The 18612-nt window shown below is 37.9% G+C and overlaps 1 protein-coding gene across 7 annotated transcripts in view; it reads right to left on the bottom strand.

Annotated features, from left to right (window-relative positions):
- LOC109917771 (protein tyrosine phosphatase type IVA 3-like) overlaps nucleotides 1-18612 on the bottom strand; it is a 121435-nt gene that overhangs the window by 35364 nt on the left and 67459 nt on the right. Inside the window, exon 2 of one of the 7 annotated variants that reach the window (XM_048596101.1) lies at nucleotides 1222-1317. The exons of the other annotated variants lie outside the window; for them this stretch is intronic. The gene's annotated coding sequence lies outside the window, so the exon portion shown is untranslated. The remainder of the gene's footprint in view (nucleotides 1-1221; nucleotides 1318-18612) is intronic. 7 annotated transcript variants of the gene reach the window in all.

Here is an 18612-nt window from a genome sequence, read left to right as displayed (position 1 = left end):
CATTTTATTACTTATTTTCGGATAAATGCAACTGCGCGAATAATTTGTCTAATCAACACTGTGCTGTTGACAAAAATAAGGTGTAACTTTGCACCTTAGAACATAGTCTTAATCCAATTTATTTAACTACAGTATTCCAATTTTACTCAATTTAACCTCCTGCTCTCAGGCAAACCTCATTACATTGTACTGAAAAGCAATTCCTGGCAGGGATTCCAGCATGCCAATGTGACATCAGGAAAGTTAATCTGGTAATGCCTGATTTTTTCCAAAACAAAAGTCAATGACATTAATTCCATAAAATATGAATATGCAGAATTTTAAAACGGAATTCAGTACCCAACACTAAATCGAAGCGAAACAATGGCCAAAAAATAAATGATGTCTATTTTGGAATGGAATGTAAAGAAATGGTTGATTTGCAGTTGTTGAAACGTGAGGACCCATTGTCCTTGAAACAGGGTAAGGATAGTGACCATTTGCAACTTCTCAGATACTGAAGCACTCTTATGTCCAGATCTAAACTGATAAATGGCAAGTAATATGGCGTACAAGTGCCAGATACTGATAACCTCCAAAGGAGAATCTAAACACTTTTCCTAGATATCCAATGCTATTACCATCACCGAATCCTTACTATCAATATCTGGAATTACCGTTGATCAGAAACTAAACTCTACAAATCATATAAATACTGCGGCAATAGGAGCAAGTCAGAGATTATAAAGTCTGCTGCAAGTAACTCACCTTCTCACTCAAAGCCTGTTCACTACGTATAAGGCACAAGCCTTGCATGGACGAGTGCAGCTTCAACAACATTCAAATAACTTGACTCATCCAGGACAAAGTAGCCCAGTTGGCTGGCAACCATTCCACCAGCTCCAACATTGTTTCTCTCCAGCACCACGACTACATATTGACGGCAGTGTATACCATTAACAAGATGCACTGAAGCAATTCACTAAGTTCCCATCAGTAGCATTTTCCAAATGTTAAACTTCTATCATCTAGAAGGACAAGGACAGCAGGTACATAAGAATACCGCCAATTTCAGACATCCATGCAGAAGAAAGAAACGTTTGCAGGAATACTGAACACCACCACTTGTAAGTTTCCCTCCAAACCACACATCATGACTTGGAACTATGTCACCAATCCTTCACTGTCAAGAGTCAAAATTGTGGAACAACCTTCCTGATAGCACTGTGGGGATGTACCTACCTCCCATGGACTGAAGCAGTTCAAGGCGGCAGCTCACCACCACCTTCTCAGGGGTAATTACGGATGGTCAATAAATGCTAGCCCAGCCAGCGACATCTGCAGTAGGAAGAAATGTTCAAATTTTAAAAATTTAAGAACCCCCAGATGGATAGTATTGTAGTTCCATGCGCAGTCAAGGATATGGGCCAAAAATCAAAACAGTGAAATCTACTAACTCCAAGTTTATTATAGAAGTTCAAAGAAATGCACAGCTTTTCCGTGACAAAATCAGGTGTGCAGAACAAATGATGTTTTTAACATTCTTAACCTCCTTTTACATTCATATCTAGACAATTGGAAAGGTTTTCTCTTATGTACAAATCAGGCAGTTTCTTTAGCTGTACAGATTTTAATTCCTTCTCCACAATGCTCTCACATTTGAGAACTAGAAGTATCATTACACAGTTTCTTTTGTTCCATCGAGGGCAAGTCCAGTACAGCTGTCAGCTGTATTTCAGTTGGTACAATTCTTGTCTAAGTCAGAAGGTTGTGAACTTGAGTTCAAGGCCAAAGACTTCAATAAAAACAAACTTGGCATTCTAGTATGGCAGCAATAGAGATACCTTCTTTGAGTGATGTTAAACTATGGCTCTAACAATAATAGATTCCACAATACAATGTGAAGTGCAGATGTCAGCATTGCTGGCAAGGACATCATTGGTCACTCATCTGATCATCAGGTGCAGGTGCACCCACAGTGCAGTTGGGGAGAAAGTTCCACGATTTAGACCCAGTGGTCTAACGGTCTTTAACTCATCAGGACAAAAAAAAAGTGCCAAATTTTAACGGCTGACAACAATTTGTACTATAGGAGGACAGGACGCTGATGATTGGCAAGTTGATTCTGATTCTCCATGGCAATACCTCATCCAATGCAACCAGGAGCTAACTTGTGTTTCCAGATAATTCAAATAAAGGCACAAGGCTTACATACGTTCCATTTATTTGCAGTGAACAGGTCAATCTGTACGAGTATACACCACTCTTAGCAATTGTAAAATGGGCCACATTATGAGCTCAATTAATTATTAGTGTAGCTACAAGCACAGTTCAGATTTTTCAGGAACTGGTGGAATCACATCACAGAGTCTTTTGGGATTTGCAGCCACAGGATGTTTGAGTATAGCTAATTATGATTACTCAGAGAAACATGACGTTTGTTGCAATAAACCAGTGAGATATATGGCCCACATACTTGGCTTCGCACTGGCAATGAAGTTCATACATGTTAGTGGGAGGCAGGACATCTTTGGATTGATGACGCCATTTGGTTAGTGAAACATACCGCATGCGCTGACGTTGCATAACAGCAAAGTTGAGCATCTTGTTTTAATCATTATTCAATTCTGAGATACTTGGCCTTTCTAGAGTAATTTCACTTCTGAAATTGGAGGACTTTGGCCCGCGTTTTAGTTTGCACAATGGAAAGTGAACAATGATCCAATCAGGATGCAGTTAGCTACAATAGGCTCTATTTCCACAGAAAGCCTGCAGGATGAACAAACGGCTAGAAATCCACTTCCAAGTTTGCTGATAAAATCAATCTTACAGTATATGGAGTTTACAAAAATTCCAAAATAAATGTGAATTGAGATAGGTCTCTCATAGACAGATGTGAAGAAACCAACTTTTCAACTAGCACGAGGAAGAAAGGGAGCGTATTAAATTTCTCTAATCAAAGTGAATTTGAACAGACTGCCATGTTATGTTCTAGCCTGCATTCAAATGCAATTATGTCCTTCCATAACACACATTCCCTTCTTTCTCCACGCCTCAATCACCCCAAGATGCTGTCTTGTCACACTGCATCTTTGTAAGCAAAATTATTTATATTGGTATCATACTAGTCGATGATAGTGCTGGTCAAGTCAGAACCCAGTGTGGAACCTGGCTCGACTGATCAAACATTTAGCTTTTGCAGTTGGTTACTATGGTGGCAAATCATTGAACATATGCTCATGAGGCTACAAATGTTCCTTCAATGAAAAGGACAATCATGTTAGAAGAAAAAGTGAGAAAAGCTATATATGACAGTTTAGAAATATTTTAAGAAACAGCAAAACAAAGTTTCACTATGTTTCCCAACAGTATTCTTTTACAGATACTAAATTCCAGAGAAATATCATTCCTACTTCAACTGACACTTTCCACTTTTCTCCTTGGACTGCTAAGGCAGTGTTACAATCTCTCTCTCGTTCTGCTGCCTAAAACTCTGTTCAGTTCTCAATCTGAATTTTTTGTTGTTTTTACAAATTCTAAACATTTGGAGACTTCTTTCTACCGGAGTGAAAACTGTTTCCTTGAACCAAAAACTTAGTTTTTCTGCTAGGGGGACACTTTTCTTCCCAACTGTAGCTATAACTAGATCAGAGGCCCCTAATTTATAAACATCTTTATTTAGAGCAGGCAAAGGCCTATGCTAATTATTACTAGACTACAAATCTAGAGACCCAATAATATTCTGGGGTCTAGGCTTGAATACCACCAAGGCAGATGGTGGTATATGGATTCAATTGCCGATTGTCAGAAAAACTGATCTGGTTCACTAATGCTCTTTAGGATTGAAACTGCTGTCCATACTTGTTCTGGCCTACATGTGGCTTGTGGTTGACTCTTAAAAAATACCATGCACAATTAGGGATACACTACAGATGTTGTCCTAGCCAGCAATGCCCACATCCCATGAAAGAGAGTATTTAAAAAAAAAAATCAATTAACAATACAGATATTTTGCTAAATACTTAAGTGAACCACACAGTTTCTAGAAAATGATTTAGGTTTTAGATAACCGAGTTCAGAAATTCATTTGGACAAAGTTATCCTGACAGCCGAAAGCAAAATCCATCCAACGGGTATTTTGATATGTCAGAGATAGCTTGTAAATCTCTGCCTCAAATAGACATTTCTGAAAATAGCTGAGTCAGCGTTATAGAGGTCTGTTTTCCTTACAGCAGAGGAGATTGAAAGTGGACATAATTAACATACGACTAAGACATGATTAAGCCCGAGCTGGTTGGTGGTGAGAGCGGAAGTAGATGGCCGGCAGTGAGAGGGGGAGCAGGAACAGGCTTCAAGGCAGTGAGAGCAATGGGGCGGTGTGGAGGCAAGGTTGAGCACAGAGCAGCAAAGGTCAAGCCCTTGAGGAGTGCAAGCCCAGCATAGTCAGTTGCTTGTGGACCATGGTATTGAACTGTTAACCATGTTTCTTTATTTTTCTACTTTTTAGTAAGGACTGTAATGTCTACATCTTAAAAACTTTGTTTTCTTTATTCTTCTGCTTTGTACCAAGATTCTGTACCTTAGCACCTTTGTACTTAGGATCGTGCTGTAAATGGCGACTTGTAAACTTTCCACTGAACTCGTGCGATACACATGACAATAAATCTAATTCAATTCAATGCATCTACATTTTTCCCCCAAAAATGATAATAATCTTATAAACATTTTTCACAATGTGTACTTTCAATTTAGGACACAGTATTCGCTGCTCACAATGCAGTATTGGAGAGATTAAACACTTTTGTGAAAGGTCTTCGTTCACTCTGCAAGTATGACCCCAAATGCCTGCCATTTTAATTCTCTGCCTCGTTCCCGGTCTTCTGCCTCCAGTTTCTGCTGAAACATATCTACTTATAATTCAACCTGTGCCTCTGATGGCAACTTCCAAATATTAACCACTCCTTACAGAAAGATGTTTCTTCTGAATTTCCTACTAGATTCCTTGTTGATTATTTATGTTGATGCACTCTAGTTATAATCTTTCCCACAAAAGGAAACATCTATCAAGATCTGTTTATTTTAAGTAGATTGATGATGCAATGAAATGGTGGATTATTAAATTTCACAAAAACAAATTGAGGGTCTTGAAATTACTGGCATATATTGTGAACAGGTAATAATTAGAACATTACACCAGCAGTAAAAGCATGTGACATTATCAATGAAGCAGGCATTCAATAGTCAGTCAGATGCAGGACAACTGGGGCTCTAGACTTTACTGATTATTCATTTCACCAGTGTCTTATATGCTGATACTGTTTGAAAAGCATGGAGAACTATAAGAGAATCCCTACCTGCATGAAGGAAGGTTTTAATACCAACATTTATAAAACCTTTGCTTTCCCACATTTCAAAATGAAATAAGCATTACAAAGGAATCCAGATCTTCCCAGTCATGGGATTGGGATACAGATATAGAGCGACTTTCGTTTTTTTCAGGACAACAACAAAATGAATACTTGGTTTATAATTTACAGAAAGTTAACAAATATAGTTCCATTTCTCAAAACAATGGAGTATTGGATTGAGGTGAACAGTAAGAAACAAGATTTATTGTGTGATAATGTAACAAAATCACGTTTTAGAAGTATATATAACTACAATCGGCTTTTCCAATATTTTAGCCATTAATTTTCAGAGCTAAGTGCGTTCATTGGTGTTCACTCAAAAATAATTGCACCTCTGCTTCTCTTACTCTTGTACAACCTTCTTTCACAGTCAATTTCATCATCTGCATTACCTTATAAACTTTTACCATAGCCTTTGAATCAGCTAATCTTTCTTCTCCACTTTTGACTAGCTTTATCATCAATTTAGCTCCTTTTTCCAAATATGCTACAATTTTAATTTGCCTGCCATGTATATTTCTTTCTGGAATAACACTTCATACTTTGACCTATAACAAGCTCAAGACAAGCACCAAAAAAACATAGGAACACTCCATCAGCCTCCACTCACTGTTTTCCAAAAGCCTTTCATCATCCTCCTAAATATCATCACTATGAACTCAGAATGTCCTATATAAAATTAAAACATCTAGCTAAGGAAATAGAGGTTTAGACAGTAGAAAATGACTCAAAGCACTTTTCTAAGAACGTAGCACAGCAACAGTAATGAGCATAAGCAGAGTGAGCAGAAAGTTTGTTGATCATGTGGCAGCCAGAATGCTGGATAGAGGAGGATGGCAAGGATTAGAACTGCGGTGGTCAAAACAGTCAACATGATTGATAATGAATTATCAATTGTTATCAATTATAAAATGTTGTAGTTTCCATGGATATTGAGGGGTCCTAAAACAGACTGACAAGATATACAGAAAACTTTGTATGAAGAGACAGTTACTCAAACTCTTTTCTTGTGCTATTTCCGGACGTATGACATGACCATATTTTTCCAATACACTTTATTATATCAAATTAAAAACTCAAGTTCCTCAAACAAGTCTAACTGGGCTTACAAATGATGACCATGGCAATTCTACAAATGCAGACAGTATAAATATTGGAAACAGGAGCAAGAGTAGGCTATTTGGTCCAGCTCCTCTATTCGATGTAATCATGGCTAATCCTTTGTCTCAATGCCATACTGTTGCTCTTTCCCTGCAGCCCTCAACATCTTTAGCTTCCAGAATTCTGGTTCTTTTTCTTAAATACATTCAATTATTTCAGCTCCACAGCCTTTTATGGTAGAAAATTCCACAGGTTCACCACAATCTGAGTGAAGTATTTCTTGTCATCTCACCTATCGCATATCCTGAAACAGTGAGCCCTTGTTCTGGACCACCATGATAAATATTTTCCCTTTATCCCCTTTTTTTAATCTAGTGCGTCCAGCCCTAGAATTTCATACTTTTCAATGAGACACTCCTCTCACCTTTCAGAACTCCAGTGAATATGGGTCTAGTCAACTCAATCTCTCATCATATGACAAACCTCCCATCCTAGGAACCAGTCTGATAAACTTTTGCTCCACTCCACCTATAGCAAGTATATCTTTCCTCGGGTAGGGAGGCCGAAGCAGCTGACAATACTTTAGGTGTGGTCTCATCAATGCTCTGCACAGTTGAAGTGGGACTTTGTTGCTCCTGAGAATTCAAACACCTTCGCAATGAAGGCCACCATACCATGTATCTTCCCAACTGCTTGCTGCACCTACATGCTTGCTTTCGATGACAAGTGTACAAGGTTCCTTTGTGCATCAATGTTTTCCAATCTATCACCATTTAACTAAAACTCTTACCATTTCCCTACCAAAGTCAACAAATTTAATGCTTAAAATATACTAATGCAAGTCAGTTTCAAAGTATATGGTGTTATTCACCAACAGTTTAACAATTTTAGCACACACAAACTGCTCATTTTGGCACTGAAGTCATTTATCCAATAACCTTCTTTTGTAATTCATTCATGGAATCTGGGTGTCGAGGACTGGCCAGCATATATTACCCATCCCTAGTTGCCCTTGAGGTGGTGTTGGTGAACTGTCTTGATGAACCACAGCAACCTGCATGCTGTAAGTTGATGCACTATGTCGTCAGGGAGGGAATTTCAGGATTTTGATCCAGTGACCGTGAAGGAACGTTGATATATTTCCAATTCAGGATGAAGTGTGGTTTGGAAGGGAATTGGCAACGGTGGTGTTCCCATGCATCAGCTGCCCTTATCCTTCTAGATGGAAGTGGTCATGGTTATTCATCAAGCATTATTAATCTGCAATTGCAGCTATAAGGGAATCATGATGTAGAAGCTTAAGTTGCTATTAAAAGGCCCAAGCACAGTACACGCTGATCAATTCTGCTCAGTATTGTTGGGGATTTTCCTTCATAGCTGCAGGTGAAAATATGCTCTGTGAATTGACATATTGAAAGTCACAATTCATACTACGAAACATTTAGAAACTCCGAAAATCTCGGTTCTTCTATATGGGGGTGGGAAAGAGAAAGAGGGGAAAAAAACAGACACAGAGACAGACAGACACACAGACAACAGCCTAACCTCTATCTTTTTTGGCTGATGCCAATTACAAACTATTTAGAGACTAAGTGTTTAATACCAAAGCATGAGTAAGCAGGCAGTGAAAGTCAGTCAATCTTTAAAAAAAAGTACTTTTTTTCAGAATTAAGGAATATTAATTCAATTTACAGATTTCAGATTTCATCTGAAACTAGGGCAGTATTTAAATATGTCAAACACTAAATAAGTACCAATAATTTAATTTTCAATGCTTACAAAATGGGCTAGGACTTGGCACTGCAAATACCAGTTCTTTTGAAGCGGACAGAGAAGAATTGCATCAATTCAGCAAAGGGGAATATGGGTCAGGTAATAAATTGTCAAATCAGTCTTGAAAAAGAATCTAGGCAACAAGAAGCAATAATCACATTCATTGCATGTTCTTTGTATTATTTTTATGATTAGTGCTATTTCCAGATCAGAATGCCCTTGCCTTTCATTGCTTGGATTTGTATAACTGATTCAAAATGACTGCAAGAAAATAATAAATCTCACAGTCCAATCGAATCAGACTTGTTTTTTTGGAAAGCGAGATTGTGTCTCTGGACCAAGTGTGAAATAACTTAGATGATCTCGAAAATTCTCAACTCTAGATTCACCCCTTTACCACGTGCCAGTTTTTATTGCCTCATTTGATATGGAGGTTCAACTGAATATATTTTCTGGGAAGATTGTTTATATTTAGACAGATCCTTTGCTGTATTTGTAGTATTTATCATGTGTTTTGGAAAGAACAAGTACAAAGATGAAGTTTAAAATGGATTTCCAGCGTTCAGCTACAGTCAATGAAGCTCATGTAATATTCATTAATACAGTGAAAGTTGTTAAGAGCGGAAATTATGTTCAAAACAACTTTGCTGCTCCCCATATGAAATCTCCAAAAAGATGCAATTTTTTGTCCACAACAACCACGATCATGATCAGCTTGTGTCCCAATGAAATATGACTTTCATGTATATCTCATCTCAGAGTAGACTCATAGAATAATACTGCATGGAAACAGGCCCTTCAGCCCAAACTACTCCATGCTGACTATGGTGTCCACTCAGCTAGTTCTAATTACCTGCATTTGGTCCATATCCCTCTAAACCATTCTCATCCATGGACTTATCCAAATGTTTAAATGTTGCTGTTGTACCTGCCTCAACCACTTTCTCCAGCAGCCCATTCCATATATGCACCACTCTGAAGAAGTTGCTCCTCAGGTCCTTCTTAAATCTATCCCCCCTCACCTTAAACCTATGCCCTCTAGTTTTCAGTTCCCCATCCCTGGGGAAAAAAAAACTATATACATTCATCCTATCTCTGCCCCTCATGATTTTATATACCTCAATAAGGTCACCCTCATTCTCTTAAGTTATGAAGTCCCATCCTGGCCAACCTCTCCCTATAACTCAGGCCTACTAGTCCTGGCAATATCCTCATAAATCTTCTTTGCACACTTTTCAGTTTACCTATGTCTTTCCTATAACAGGGTGACCAAAACTGTACACAATGAACATCGTGTATTTCAAACAGCCACAGATACTTCACACGCTCAATAGTTCAGGAGACAAGGGACAAAGGCACAACAAAATGAAAAGAACAGACATGATGCTGCAAGATGATAACGCTGTAAAGTACATTTCAAAATAATTTTACATCTGCAAACGTCACTCAAAAGCTTATGATACTTCAGTGCTGCCATAGGGCTCTAAATATTTCCAACAGTGAAGAAAATGTCTCTCTTAAATCACATCTAAAGTGATGACAGAATCACAAAGTCAAGAAAAGATTTTTAAACAGGCTTTTTGAATAGTTTGGAGGGATAAACTCCTCCTCAAATGACATGAGTAATGTATCAACCAGATTGGCATTGTGACAAGTGGTAAGGAAATTAACAACGGGAAAACCTACTTGGCCTCATCCTCATCAAATAACCCATCACATATGCATTTGTTCAGCACATCACCTCTAAGTTACAACTGCATAATCCATGGGGAGAGGAAGGCTTCTCTTTGCGTTGATGACAGCCATATTATATGATCTAAACATCATATAAATGGGTTAGATTCAACTCAAAAGTATCATAAGGCACATTTAGCAAGAAGCAGAATTATACATCATCTCAGTTGTTAAGCTCATGGCTCAGCATATCAGTCACTCAAACATTATAGTCAAGGCAGGGATCAATCCTGATTCAAAAAGGCATGGTTCAGAAGAAGCGCCGACCATACCTAAAAAACTTAAGTACCAACCTGGTGAAACTACAAAACAGGACTACAAATATGCCAAGCATGATAAGTAACACCTGATAGACAGAGAAACGTGCTCCCACCGATAAGATCAAGGGTTTGTGGTCCTGCCATATCCAGTTACCAACGGTAAAAAACAAACAATTAACAGGATCACGAGATTCAAAAAATATTTTCACCTTGATTGATAACAAAGTCCAGCATGTCAATGCAAAAGGAAAACTCAGCTGAATGTGATTAAGTGCAATTCAGAGGTGCCAAGTAGATGATCCATCTCAGCCTCCTTTTGAGGTCACCAGCATAGCACTTGTCAATCTTCAGTTAATCTGATTCAATGCACATAATATCTACAAAATACAACCAAGAACACTGGGCATAGCAAAGGCCATGGAACCTGAGAATGCTGCAAAGAAGACTTAAGTAGTAATGAAGACTAGAACTAGTTGAAACCCTAACCAAGCAATTCCTGTACAGCTGTGAGCAATTGGTTAGCTACGTCCTGTCCACAATAAATGGGACAAATCTGCTCAGTTAATTATCATTCAATCTGTCTACCCTCTCTTACCAGCAAAATGATGGAAGGTGTTGCAAAAAAGAAAATAACATTTACATAGCCTCTTCAATGTAGTGAAACATCAAGGAGCTTCATAGTGCCATTATTAAAGCAAATGAGAGAGTTTGGTGCCAATTCTTTCTTTTGAAAGGTCCTCTGACTATGAATGGTGCTACATAAAGGCCATGTCTACCTTTCTTCTAGGATCCCATAGGCCTTTAAAGAGGGTTTATTGGGGGGGAAAAAAAAAAGTGTACAATATGTTCTGAAGACTTGAAATAATTCCCTTGAAAGGTTAATTCTGATTCTGTCTCTAGAAATGCAGTGGGACCTACTGAGTATTTGCAGCCTGATTTTTATTGCTGATTTTCAGCAACTGCAGTAATTTCACTTTTAAGTTACTGAACACTACTCCATTGCTAAGTGGATGCACAAATTAGTCATCAGATGCCACTATAATTGCACACATATTTATGCTGCTAAGCTGAAGTATACTTGTCAACTAAAAACACAACAGCCAAAACCTCATACTTAAATTTTAATATCCTTTGATATAATCCTAAATTGGGAATAGCCTTAACATTCAAACTAATAATGCTTCCTGTAAGCAACAGCTCATGATGATGGGAAAAAAGTTTGATCCCCAACATATGGATATCTGACATTCATAAGTAATTTACAAATTGAGGCCAAGAACTTTTCAAAAGCAGCTAACAAACCTCATGCTTTTCTAGCAGCTGGTTTGCAACAACACAAACAGCCAAAGAATGGAGTCCTTATCCTCTCGTTTGCAAGGGGCAGGAAGACTAAATGATTGCTCAGAATAAATATTAAACAAAAACAGGATCAGTATTTTTTTCCCCCCTAAACTTTAAACATTGTTCTATCAAAGAATGTAGATTCATATCCAACAAAACAGCATTGACACTATATGTACTCCAGCAATGATTATTTGTTAAAGAAACATGGCAGGCACAAAAACATTCCCCCAGAATTAAGCATATAATACATTCAAGTACAAAACCACATCATTTATTCCACTATTGGTTTCAGGTAAGATACCACATCATTTGGAAATTTATGCCTCATGACAGCTCTCAAAACTCCAGACATACAATTTGAAATCTTACCATGCAACACTTCAGAGACTTATAGCCATCTGAGTTTATGCTAAAATTCTCAAAGTTGAAATCTTTCAGATATGGCAAAGTCAACTAATGTTTGTTCTTCTTCTGTATTAACATGTAGATCTGAACAGGCCAAATCCAGATTATAGGCTGGATCTAGTCTGGAACCCACTTGAAGTACAAGCATTCATTAGAACACCATTGTTCATTGTGACAAAGCGGAAGGGACAATAAAGGTATACCACACATTATTTATCTTCAGATGATGACTGGTTATTGTGCTTATTCAGAAGAACAATAAATTGGCAGTATGTTTAGCCTTGTTTTAAAAGGTTATGGGGTAGAAAGGATGTCATCTATCTTTCAATGTAATCTAGCCTGTTAAATATTTTCAGGTCCTCTGTACTTGGGGTTCGCTACTGAATTTGTATAAAGAATATTCCTTTACAACAACTCAGCTTTACAATTTACAAACATAATTTACAAAAAACGTCTGAATTTATCTAACACTTTATGACATGCTCAAAATATTCCTAAAGACCTTAACAGTCAATGAATTAGATTGCAGGAATTGTTGCCAGGTAAGGTAACCTGGCAAACAACTCAAAAATTCGGCACACGGCAAGGTTTACAACAGGAAGTTAAACAAATCACCAGCTGATCAAATCTCTTGGGGTGCAGACTGAAGAGTGACTGCTGGTTAGAAAACTTAAAAGATATTAACTGATTTCCTCCAAATACTGTCATGGGTTCTTTCATATGTACCAAAACAGGGAGAAATAAACAAACTTAGTTTAACATCTCATTTGAAGAAAAAGCAGCAATCCTTCAATACTATGTACACATTCAAGTTTGGGAGTAGGTCTTGAACTTATAATCTTCCAATTCAGAAGCTTGATAATTAATGAAAAAAGGTGGACCTCATTTCACTGCTAAACAGAAATGAACACTCGAGGTTATTTGCAAACAAATGAAGTTTTAATGCTTGTACTCAAGAAAGCAGCTGGTATATTTTAGATACAAAGCCATTACAAATCAAGGTTACAGTAGAATATATTTCATCAAATGCACAAACTTGGCATGTAAGTCACCATACTAAGCTTCGAAAGGGCCATCTGTTCAGGAGTTCCATTTTGCTGTCATGCTATTTGCTCTACAATTCGTGGTTGCCAAGTCTACAGCCACACGCTACATTTGCATTCTTCAAGTGATCATTGATTTTGCTTGCACACAAAGCTGGTGATAGAGCGGAAAGAAACTTCACATGCTAAAAGCTATTAATTAAAAAAAAAGTTTTTTATTACTTTAATTTTAACTTTAGAGGCATTTAACAAAAAAAGATTGTTAACAATTGAAGTCTGACAAGTTTTGACGTAAACCAGCTTTCTTTAGAGAAAACAAAAATCAACAAATCACAAGATTAAAAAACATTCTGTCTGAATGGTTCAAGTTGTTTTAAAAGAAACATGCCAGGGATCCCCATGTTCTGGAACTGTCTTATCAAAATTTAAGGATGACACGAGATCACAAGCAAAACATGATGCAAGGTACACATTTGAGCTACATACCTTGCAGGCTGTCAGGTAGGATTCATGAAGAGTAGCAGCAATAACGAAAAGTCAATATTATTTTGATGAATGAGAAAGCGGAACTCTCACTTTGTTCACTTGCATTGGGTTTCCTTCAATGGAGAGACTGGCACCATAGAGTACAAATTTTGCAGTCTTGCATGCTTTTACCTAATTGTCACAAACATACTCCCAAATTTTTGCATCACCTTGAATTGCAATTTTCCAAGGTTGAGTTGCTACAGTCAAATTAGGCACCTTGACACTTCAATCAAGAACAGTGATGAGATCAGATGTAGTCTTACTAAACACAAACTCATGCGAACATTTTGTTTCCCAAGGATCCGATTCACATTAGGACAACTTACACACTGATGCTCAGTTTGGGTTCCTCCAAGACCATTTGGCTCCACAAGCCTCAAATACTGTCTTGGTCCAAAAATGGAGTAGAGCTGAAACCCAGAGGGAAAAATGTATGACGAACCTTGATTTAAAAGGTATTTGATAAAGCATGACATCAAGAAGCCATAATAAAACAAAATCAAGTGAAATGGAGAGAAAATTCTCTCCTGGTTTTGTACTCTAGCATAAAAGGTGCTTCTGGTTGATGAAGGCCAATCACCTCAGCCGTAGGAAACTGCAGCAGGAGAGTTCCTCAGGGCAGTATCCAAGACCCAAATGTCTTTACTACCCAAGGAGTCATGAAATGGTGCTGAACGTTGATGCTTGCAGTGAACATTCCCACCTCTGACCTTTTGATGGAAGCAACATTATTGTTCAACCAGTTTCAATGACTTTTCTCCAACATAAAGGCAAAAATGGGTTGATTGCTGATGATTGCGGAATGTTCATCAGCATTTGCAATCCTTGAGATACTGAAGCAGTCTATATTCAAATAAAGAAAGACCCAGACAATATCCGTGGCAAGTAATATTTGCACAACACAAATGTCGGGCAATGAGCATCTTCAGCAAGAGAGAAACCAACTGCAGCACTTGACATTCAATGACAATTTCCCACTAACAGCCCGAGCGTTACCATTGACAAGAAAATGAACTGGCCATATAAACGGCTATAAGAGCAGTTCAAAGGCTAGGCATGCTGTCACGAGTAACTCATCTCCAAATCTAAAACTATCCACCAACTTTAAGACACAAGCAAATATGATGGAACATTCCCCAGTTCAAGAAGCTTAACACCAAAGCCAAAAGCAGCCTGCTTGGTTGGCTCTACATCCAAAAACATTCACTCCCTCCACCACCGATGCTTAGTAATGGTAATGAGTATTTTCTACAAGACACATTGCAGACATTCACAGAGGATGCTTAGACAACACTTAGTAAACAAAAAAAAAACCATCACCATCTAGGAGGACGAGGACATCTGATACATGGGAACACCACCACTTGTAACCTCCTTTCCAGACTACTCAACCCTGATCTGGAAATATTTTGATATTCCTTCAGTGTTGCTCAGTTAAAATCCTCAAACTTCATTCCTAACAGCAAAATGGGGGTACCTACTCAAAATGGACTATAGTGGTTCAAGACAGCAGCTCACAACCACCTTCGAGGGCAACTAGGGATGGGCAAAAAAAAACAAAAAAAAAAATGCTGGGCCCAGCCAGCAAGGACCACGTCCAGTGAATGAAGGAACATTATTGTCTAACCAGCTTCAGCCACTTCAGTGAAATGCTTTCCATTGTAAGATCAAAGTTGGGCATTTGGGTATGTTTGATGATGACTGCAGTGTTTCATTCCATTCACTACTCCTTAGATAATCAAATAGCCAATGCTTACATGAACCAAGACCTGGGTTTGGTTTGATGAACGGGAAGTTACATTTAACACCATACAAATACCAGGAAATGATCATCTTCCAAGAAAGTTTAACAACCTTCCCTTGACATTCAGTGGTTTACCATCACCAAATTCACCCATGTGACAGTCATAGTTTCATAGTTGATGAGATATCTAACTGGACTTGACATAAACACCACATCTACAAGACATGAGGGACTGGAGTATTCTATAGTGAGTAAAGTACATCTCAACATTTGCAAGTTTTTTGACTATTAAGAATTAAAAACTCAAAGTATGATACAAGGTCACATCAACTTGTTCCGCTCTACATAGAATGAGTGTTTCCACAATTTTCTAATTTTATTTCGGATTTGGCTCATGTTACAAATGGAATACTTTCCACTTGACTGATGGGTCAATCCAATAACATTCAAGAAGCTCAACACAAATACAAAGCAGTCCACTTGATTGGTGTCCCATCCACAACCTTAAATATTCACCTCCTCCAGCACAGTGGCAGCATGTGCCACCTACAAGATGCGCCAATGATCACTTTGTGCCTGTGACTTCTAGCACTTAGAAGAACAAGGGCAGCATTCACACAAGAACTCACTATGTCCATGTTCTTTTCCAAGTCTCTCACTATCCTGAATTGGCACTATAAAAATCATTCTTTCACTGTTGCTCAGTCAAAACTGTGGAACTGCCCAACATTACTGTGGGAAATACCTTCACATGCAGTGGTTCAAGAGGCTCATTTTCACTGCCATAATTGGTGATGGGCAATAAATGCTGGCCTTACCAGTGATGCCAATGTCATATGAATAAATAATTTCTGTTCATTAATAAAACAGAATGTTTAACCTGTGTAGGGGTATTAGGATCACTGTCATTCACATAAGGAATGGCAAATAGAATTATCGAATGCAATCCCGATATACTGCCAAAGTTACTAAATCAGACCATAATGTAGTCAGCTAGCACACAGCGAACTTTTATGAACAGAAATGTGACAATGATCAGATAAACTGATTTAGTGATGTTGGCTGAAGGATATCCAGAGTCCAAAATGTGCAGTTAGGAAAGCATTTAATGTAAACCTGATGCATATGTTGTAGTTTTGGCTACTATCTTACAATAAATGAGTCTGGGAGTCTTCAAATATAAAGTAGGAGAAACTGCTTCCATTGACAGTACAAATGGTCACAAGATGACACAGATTTATGATAATTTGTAAAATAGCAAAGGGGAGTTTTTTGTTAAATATACACAGCAGGTTGTGATCTATAATATACTGCCTTAAAGCAGATTCAATAATTAATTAAAAATTGACTTGGATAAATTATTAATAAGAAATATTTGCAGGCTTGAGGGAAGTGCAGGACAATGGGATTAATTACAGTTCTTTCAAAAGACTCAGCACAGACATGATGGGCTGAATGGCCTCCTTCCAAACCATGAAATTCTATAACTCATATTGCACATAGCTTTATTAACCAGCATTAACCAGCTGTGTGTTTGTGGAAGACACAAAACATATTTAATATTATTAAATTTAACAAGGGCTCAAGATATATAGTCAGTGGAATGCTACCTTCAAGTAATAGAATCTCAGCACTGAAATGTATACTGTAATTCACACTATTTTCACTGATGTTGCAGACTTTTGTTAAAAAAATTAATTGATGGGATGTGGGCTCTGTTGGCCAGGCCAACATTTATTCCCAATCCCCTATTGCCCTTCAGAAGGTGCTGAGTTGCCTTCTTAAAGCACTAACATCCACTTGGTATAGATACCCCTACAATATTATTGGGAAGGAACTGCCAGGATTTTTCACCCAGCAGGACTGAGTTAAACCTGATGTAAACCAGTCAGTCAGTCAGTGGCAGCTGAGTCAATCAATTCCACTGCTCATCCACTTGTGTATACATTTTATTCAGGGCTGCCCCAGGATTTTCCTGCAAGAGGGCACGTACCATTTTTTGAGTCCACGAAGAGAGTCACATTTGGGAAAACTGACTCCTCAAATGAAAACATAAATAGATTCCTTATCAAAATGTTAAGCCTTGAGATATTTTTGTAAACTTTGTTTTACTGCAAAGAATGACTTAACTATTATATCACTTTTGAGAAAGAGAAAGGGTAATCGCAGAAGGATGACAGGAAAACGGTGTGATATTAATTTTGAGTTCATTTAAATTGTCTTTTTTAAAAAAACGTTGAATAATTTTTGTTTTGTGCAAAATAAACTGATTGCAACTGGGTGAGATAAATTATGGGTCAGCTAGCATTTATTTAGCAATTAAACTCTATTTTATTTCAGCAATATATATCTGGGTCACTGGCCACCGGCCACCAAGGGCCCTCTTTAACTAAGATATCCTATTGCTGGAAAGCAATTTCAATTCAGACTGCTCTGCTATTGTCACAGTCTTGACTATGAATGGAGTCATAGTGGTAAAGTTTTAATTGTTTTTGTTAGGATTTAGACAGGGCAAAATGGCTCAGGATATTTTGGCATTGTGAAACAACAAAGTGACTCACGAACTACAATTTTCTGGACATGCTGCGCTAGACTAACAGAGGTGGTGACAGAATAGTTCAGGAAATTCCAGATCATGGAATCCTGTCACTGCTCATTCAGCCAGTCATGTACCTTCGCCAGCAGAAACCATCTGGTAGGAGCACCAATATCAGTTAATTTATACAACAAATTTGCTAATGAAGTCAATAACAATAACATTGTTTTAGGTCTTCGGCATAACAATGTACAACTATTCAATTTAAATGTTTGAGTCAATTTCATGATGGCGTTATCTATCATTCAAGGGGCATACCATAGAAACTTCAAATATTTGAAATGTATATACTCACAATCTATTGCTGTCTCTAATTTTTAAGCAGCACCAGCCAGAAATCTTGTAAACACAGTTATGCATGGTTCCTACTGTATGTAATTATTCCATCCCTTAATACAAAGTAGCACAAGAACAAATCGCACTCAAATCTTGCTTAAATGATCTCCCCACTCCCTCAAAAGTATGCATGTGATCCCTCACATGCTTTTGAGTCACTGTCAGATTTTTGTACAGTGGAATTTAAAATAATTCCTTCATAATAAGCAGATCATGCTCAGTCAACTTCTTTAACTAACCTTACAAATCAATTGTTTCAGAGATAGTAGGAACTGCAGATGCTGCAGAATCCGAGATAACAAGGTGTAGAGCTGGATGAGCACAGCAGGCCAAGCAGCATCAGAGGAGCAGGAAGGCTGAC

This window comes from Rhincodon typus, chromosome 4 (genome assembly GCF_021869965.1).
Source record: "Rhincodon typus isolate 14 chromosome 4, sRhiTyp1.1, whole genome shotgun sequence".
In the NCBI taxonomy this organism is placed as follows: domain Eukaryota; kingdom Metazoa; phylum Chordata; class Chondrichthyes; order Orectolobiformes; family Rhincodontidae; genus Rhincodon; species Rhincodon typus.
This window is presented reverse-complemented; position numbering and strand designations above follow the sequence as displayed.